Raw genomic sequence first — 6,512 nt, 5'->3', positions numbered from 1 at the left:
ACATGGTGAAATTCTGTCTCTACTAAAACTACAAAAATTAGCCAGGTGTGGAGGCACACACTGGTAATCCCAGCTACTCAGGAAGCTAAGGCATGAGAATCCCTTGAACCCAGGAGGCAGAGGTTGCAAACAGCTGAGATCGCACCACTATACTCCAGCCTGGGTGACAGAGTGAGACTCCATTTCAAATTAATTTTTTCTTCATTTAACCTTTTATTTCTGCTGTATTATCTGCAAAGCAGATTTCCATAATTGGAATAACTAAAAGAAAGAATCAGAGGGGCAGCTCTGGCTCTTGAAGCTCACTAAGGTAATTCCAAGAAGACTGGAGAGGAGTTTTCTAGTTTCACAACTATTTTTGTCAGCATTTGGGGTCTAGAATAGTTGTTTATATTGTATTGCATTGATTATACTATGAAATGTATAAATGCATTTATACATTTGTTATTTTATTAATTTTTTAAAAAATATGCTTATAGCTTTTGTTCATTTACCTATTAGAGACTTGATTATTTTCTTATAAATAACTTTTTAAATACTCTTCAAAAAATGTAAATCTCAACTTTCTGTCAAATTTATATACATGTTTTGTCATCTAGTTTGCTTTTTAATTTCAGCTACATAGGTTTGCATTTGTAGTTTATTTGCTTGTGTCATTTTTTTAGGAAAAATAAATCAAACCAAAATATCAAAAACAAAATGAAAATTTATATGTTATCTGAACTCTATGTAGTGGATTAGGCAATTCAAAATAAATCTAAAAGTTTGAAATTGAATATTATATGAATAACCTGTATGGTAGCTTTAAATTTTAGTCTGATAACACATTATATAATTTATAATTAAATATAAATTTGTTATTTGTTACAGAACCTCTGTAGCTCATTTAATTTTTGTATCTCTTGACAAAGCTATAATTTGAAAACGAGCAAAATCTATTTTAAAATTAAATTAATTCAGTAACCTCTACTTTTTTCTTAACATGTTTTTCTAATTCCAAAAGTAGTATGTGTTTATTGTACAAAAATTAAAAATGACAGAAAAGAATTTAAACGTAAATAAATTTCAACCCTGTGCTCATCATACAGAAATACCTCCTGTTAACACTGAGGTGTATTCTTGCAATCTTTTTGCCAACTGTGTGTGTATAAAAATACTAATTAAATTTTGATTCAGCTATTTTGCATCGTATTTTTTTTTACCTAATATTTTTGATGAGAGTTTTTCCATTTTATTAAATATGTTTGAACCAATTGGATAATGAACTCTTAAAGGAAGGCTTCTCATTTCTTAGCAGAAGAGCAAGTCCATTTTTTTTGCCCTGGATTCTGAGACCAAGTTCATTGAGACTCCCAGCAATAACCAACCACAGAAAGAGATGCCTGTTGTGGAGAACCAAAGCTTTCCCTATGGCAGCTCTATGTCAAACACCCCACCAACTCTGTCCACCTCCCAGAAGTCCATGCACATTGTGTTCTGAGGTGCTACTTATTTTTAAGGTAATGTTTTGCTCCTGCTTCTGCAGCTGTTTTTAATCACAAGCCTTGGGCACTACATCCTAAAGAAACTCTGGCAGAGACAAAGGTGAAAAGAAGGAAGGAGAAGGACATATCCAAACATCTTGGACATGATATTGACAGAAAAGGAACTTATCCCCATCGAATTTCACATTTATTACTGTGCCGTGACAGAAGTAGTAGAGGTTGCAAGACCAGACAAGCCTTGGTTGGAGTCTGCATTCTCCCTCTTAATTGCCAGTTGAGTGACCTTGGAGAAGCCAGTTAACTGAATTCCAATCTTCTCCATATAACAGTAAATACGCCAAGTTGTAAGGGTTCAATGACTATGTAAAACTGCCTTTTAAACTATAATAACCATTCCTGTACCTTTAGTAGAGAGGAAGAGGGAGTTTCTGAGGCATCCTTCTTATGTTCCTGCTATTTATTAGTTACAGTTTTACTAGTTTACCAACAACAAAATGAACAAGGCAACGCTACAGCTATAAGGTAATGCTAGCAGCTACAACAAATTCCCAAACTCCAGTGGTTCAATACAATAAAAGATTTTTCATTCAGGTGAACTTCCAACACAGATATTGATGGTTGGTGGGCCACCTTCTGGGGACCCAGACTCTTTCCATCTTGTGGCTCTGTTCTTGTTTCCTAGGGCTTCAGGGTCCTCTTCATTCTGTCAGCAGATGAGGAAAATGAAAGAAGACAGAAGACACACCCTTACTTCTTAACCACCACAGCTAGAAAGTGACATTCATCAATTCCACTCATATTCCCCTGGAAAGAATCCGTTTCATGGCACACCTTACTTTAAAAGAAGCTGGGAAACACAGCTCTAAGTTTGGTGAGCAGCTAGCCAGCCTGCCACATACACAAATGTAATTAATAGAAGAAAACACAGCTATGTCTTCTCTTAATGTCATCTATAGGTTCTCGGAAACTGTGACTTTAAGCAAAATGACATACTGTGTGCTGTAGGAATTTAACTCTTGTTTATATCAATTAGCCTATGGTAAAATTGGGTCTATCACACTGTACATCATCTTGCTTAAAGTTGAAGTTTCCAAGAACCTATCAATGACATTAAGTGAGGATTTACTGCATATGCCAAGAATAGATGCTAAGATTGAACATTACCCATGGTTTGGTCTAAAAGTGAATCCAGTGTTTGTCTTTGTGACCTTTCCAGCATATTCTGGTAGGCTTATTCACAGGGGTCTTCAGAAGAAGACTACATTTGTTGATGCACTTCTTCGTTGATTATTCATTCATTTGTAAAAGAATTTGTCAACCACATTCTCTGAGTAAATAACCTCTACCCAAGAAAAGTGACAGATTGGGGGCTGAGAGCTCTCCCTTTGCTGTGGGGAGGATGTCGAGACCCCTTGTTTCCTCTCTCAGACATGCTGCAAGTTGCCGAGAAGAAAGCCGCTGTACCCACATGCCTCTGCTCCATTCTAACACAGAACACAGATTCTGAAGTCTAGCTGCTGGCTCAGCTCTAGCCTCTGCCTCTGATTAGCTGTGTGGCCTTGGGCAAGTTATCTATCCTCTCTGGGCCTCTGCTTTCTCATCTGTAAGAAGAGAATGAATGAGGGCGAGTTTGCAAAGCTCCTGGCACAGTGAATGGCATACAGCAAGGATCCTATGCATTAACTCTACGACCACTATCACTGCCTCCTGCAATCCACCCATACTGCACACAGATCTCTAACAACCCCCACTTGAATGTGCAGGTTGGAGAGTTGGGCGAAGAATTTGTTATTCAAATAAATAACTTTTCCTGAATCCACTAACTGTGAAATCTGCCAGTGAAGATGTGCGAAGTGTGATTATTTTGATGATGGAAAATTGGAAAGAGAATGCTCTAAATCATGGCTTGCCAATTCACTTCATAGACAAATATAATATTAATAGATATTTATTAAATGATCATTAAGCCCACTCTTGTGAAAAGTGCTAAACTGAGTTTTTTACATGTTCGCTTTCATTTAATTCCCACAGTAACCCTGTGAAATGGGCATGATTCCCTATTTTACAGAAGTGAGTAGCAATAACAACCAATACGAGGATCAAAGGGGCTTAAAATTTGCTCAAAGTCACACAGCTGGTCAATAGTCAAGTCAGGATTTGAGGCCAGGGCTGTCCAGCTCCGAGTTTTTCCCTGCTCACTGGGTGCGCTGCCTCACAGTTTCCTTTAGTGAGGCTCTGTCTTGGGTACAGCAGAAAAGAGTCACAGTGTTCACATAACACTCTATCATTTTCAAATGCCATAGTTATGTTAAATCCTTACAGCACCATGTGGAATAAGGGAGCCAGGATTGCTGACCACATTTGAGAATGGGGAGAAACTGAGACACAGGGAGGCCCTTCAGGTGTTTCGTGAGGGAGTGGTCAATAACAGTAACAGCAACATTTACTGAACGCTAACTACATGCCTGGCATAGCAATAAGTGCTTTATATACATTTCACATTTAATGCCATTAAAATCTCCATGAGACAGGTGCCTTTATTATCTCCATTTTACATATGCAGAGGCTGCCACTTATATATTGGAATTATATGCCAATCAGCTAGCATACAATGAAGGAGACAAAAAAATAAAAACATTTTTCAAACCTAAAGCAACTGAGAAATTTTGTCTTCCATGCACCTTATCTGGGGTGGGGGGGGAAGCATTTATTAATACATATTTCCTGAGCATCTACTTTGTGATCTACATGCAGCAGTGCCCAGGCGGACAACTCCCCTGAGCATGGAGTGACAGCTTACTAGGAAAAAACAGATAATAACAAGGAAACAAATTGGTCAGTAACATACTTTCTGATAGAAACAGTACCACAGAGGACATAAAGCAGGCCAAAGGAGCAGAGAATGACAGCAGGTGGCTAGTTTAGATAAAGTGGCGATAAATTCAGGTGCCTGCGTATTAATAAGCATCCAGTCACATAAACACCTAGGGAAGAAATTCCAGGCAAAGGATATAGTAAACGTATTGGCTTTGAAGTGTGACAAAGCTTGACATGTTTGGGGAAGAGTAAGATGCCTAAGGTGACCATAGATTATAGTTAACAATGAAATGACATTAGAGATGAGAACAAGGAAAATAAGAATCATGAGGGAGTGGTGGACAATTGTCACTTGCAAACACAGAGGCAAACATCCTAAATTATAAATATTAGCAAATAAAATCCAAGAGTATATTAAAGAATACATTTTTTTCCAAGGAGAGCTTACCCCAGGGACAAAAGACATTTCAACATTAGAGAAATTCATCCTGCAATTCAGCACAGAGATTAAGGAACATTAATTACCTCAATAAATACAAAAAGCATTCAATAAAGTTCAACACTCAGAATTAATTTCTTAGAATATCAGTAAGTCAGAAATAGAATGCAAGTTCCTCAACATAAAAAATGGTTATCAGAAACCTTCAGCAGTTAAATATTTAATTGGGAATTCTTAGAAGCATTCCCACAACAGATAAGTGCAGGACAGAATTGATTGCTGTCATAGGTACCAGTCATTAGTGTTCTGAGGGATCAAAAGATAAGAAAATTAGAGATATAAAGATTGGAAAGAAAAAAAAAAAAAAAAACTTTTACTCTGTGCAGATGATTGCCCACTTAAGAAAAATTCAAGCCGGGCACGGTGGCTCATGACTGTAATCCCAGCACTTTGGGAGGGTGAGGCAGGTGGATCACGAGGTCAGGAGATCGAGACCATCCCAGCTAACACGGTGAAACCCCGTCTCTACTAAAAATACAAAAAATTAGCTAGGCGTGGTGGCGGGCGCCTGTAGTCCCAGCTACTCGGGAGGCTGAGGCAGGAGAATGGCGCGAACCCAGGAGGTGGAGCTTGCAGTGAACCGAGATCATGCCACTGCACTCCAGCCTGAGCAACAGAGTGAGATTCCGCCTCAAAAAAAAAAAAAAAAAATTCAGGAGAAGCAACTGAAAGCTATTACAATAAAAAAATTCAAAAAACTGTGGGTAAATACATCAATACAATTCATTCAATAGGCTTCCTATATGCCAGTACTAATTAATCTAATAATAATTTTTAAAGGATTCCATTTACAACAAAAAAATCTAGAAAATAAATATAATTTTTAAAATGTACAAGACCTATTTAAAGATAACTAAAATATGTACTTAATGATGTGAACCTAAATACATGAAGTAATAAACCATATTCCTGATTGGGAATTTCAAGACTTAATATTGAAAATATACTGATTTTTCCCACATATATACAGCAATGCAATTTTGATCTAAATTCAATAGCATTTTTAATTCGGGTCTTATCCTACCAGATCCTACAAGGTGTCAAAACACATTGTATGCTATAGTAATTAAAATGGTCTATTATTGGTACAGACATTGATAAACTGATCAATGGAACAGAATTTAAAACCTAGAAACCAACTCATGTATATATGAAAATTAAGTATACAACAAAGATGGTAGTTGAAATTAATGGAGAAACAACAGACAAATTCACAAGTGGAAGTGAACAGAATAGCTATTCATTTGGGAAGAAATTGTATTAGATTCCTAATTCACACCATCCATCCCCAGGAAACAACTTTTAGATGAATTAAAGAGCAAAAACATAAAAATATTAGAAGAAAACATCAGTGAAGAAAACTGGTAAATATTTTTTTAACTTAGGGTGGCAAGCTCTTCCTAAGCAAGGGACAAAATCCAGGAACTGTAAAATAAATGTTTCCCAGCCAGGCGCAGTAGTTCATGCCTGTAATCCCAGCACTTTGGGAGGCCAAGGTGGGAGGATCACTTGAGGTCAGGAGTTCGAGACGAGCTTGGCCAACATGGGGAAACCCTGACTCCACTAAAAATACAGAAATCAGCTGGGCATGGTGGTGCGTGTCTGTAGTCCCAGCTAATTGGGAGGCTGAGGCAGGAGAATTGCTTGCACCTGGGAGGTGGAGGTTGCAGTGAGTTGAGATCGTGCCACTGCACTCTAGCCTGGGCGACAGT

Source organism: Mandrillus leucophaeus, unplaced genomic scaffold (genome assembly GCF_000951045.1).
Source record: "Mandrillus leucophaeus isolate KB7577 unplaced genomic scaffold, Mleu.le_1.0 Scaffold1181, whole genome shotgun sequence".
NCBI classification, from domain to species: domain Eukaryota; kingdom Metazoa; phylum Chordata; class Mammalia; order Primates; family Cercopithecidae; genus Mandrillus; species Mandrillus leucophaeus.
The sequence above is the reverse complement of the archived record's forward strand: the minus strand, read 5'-3'. Positions refer to the sequence as shown.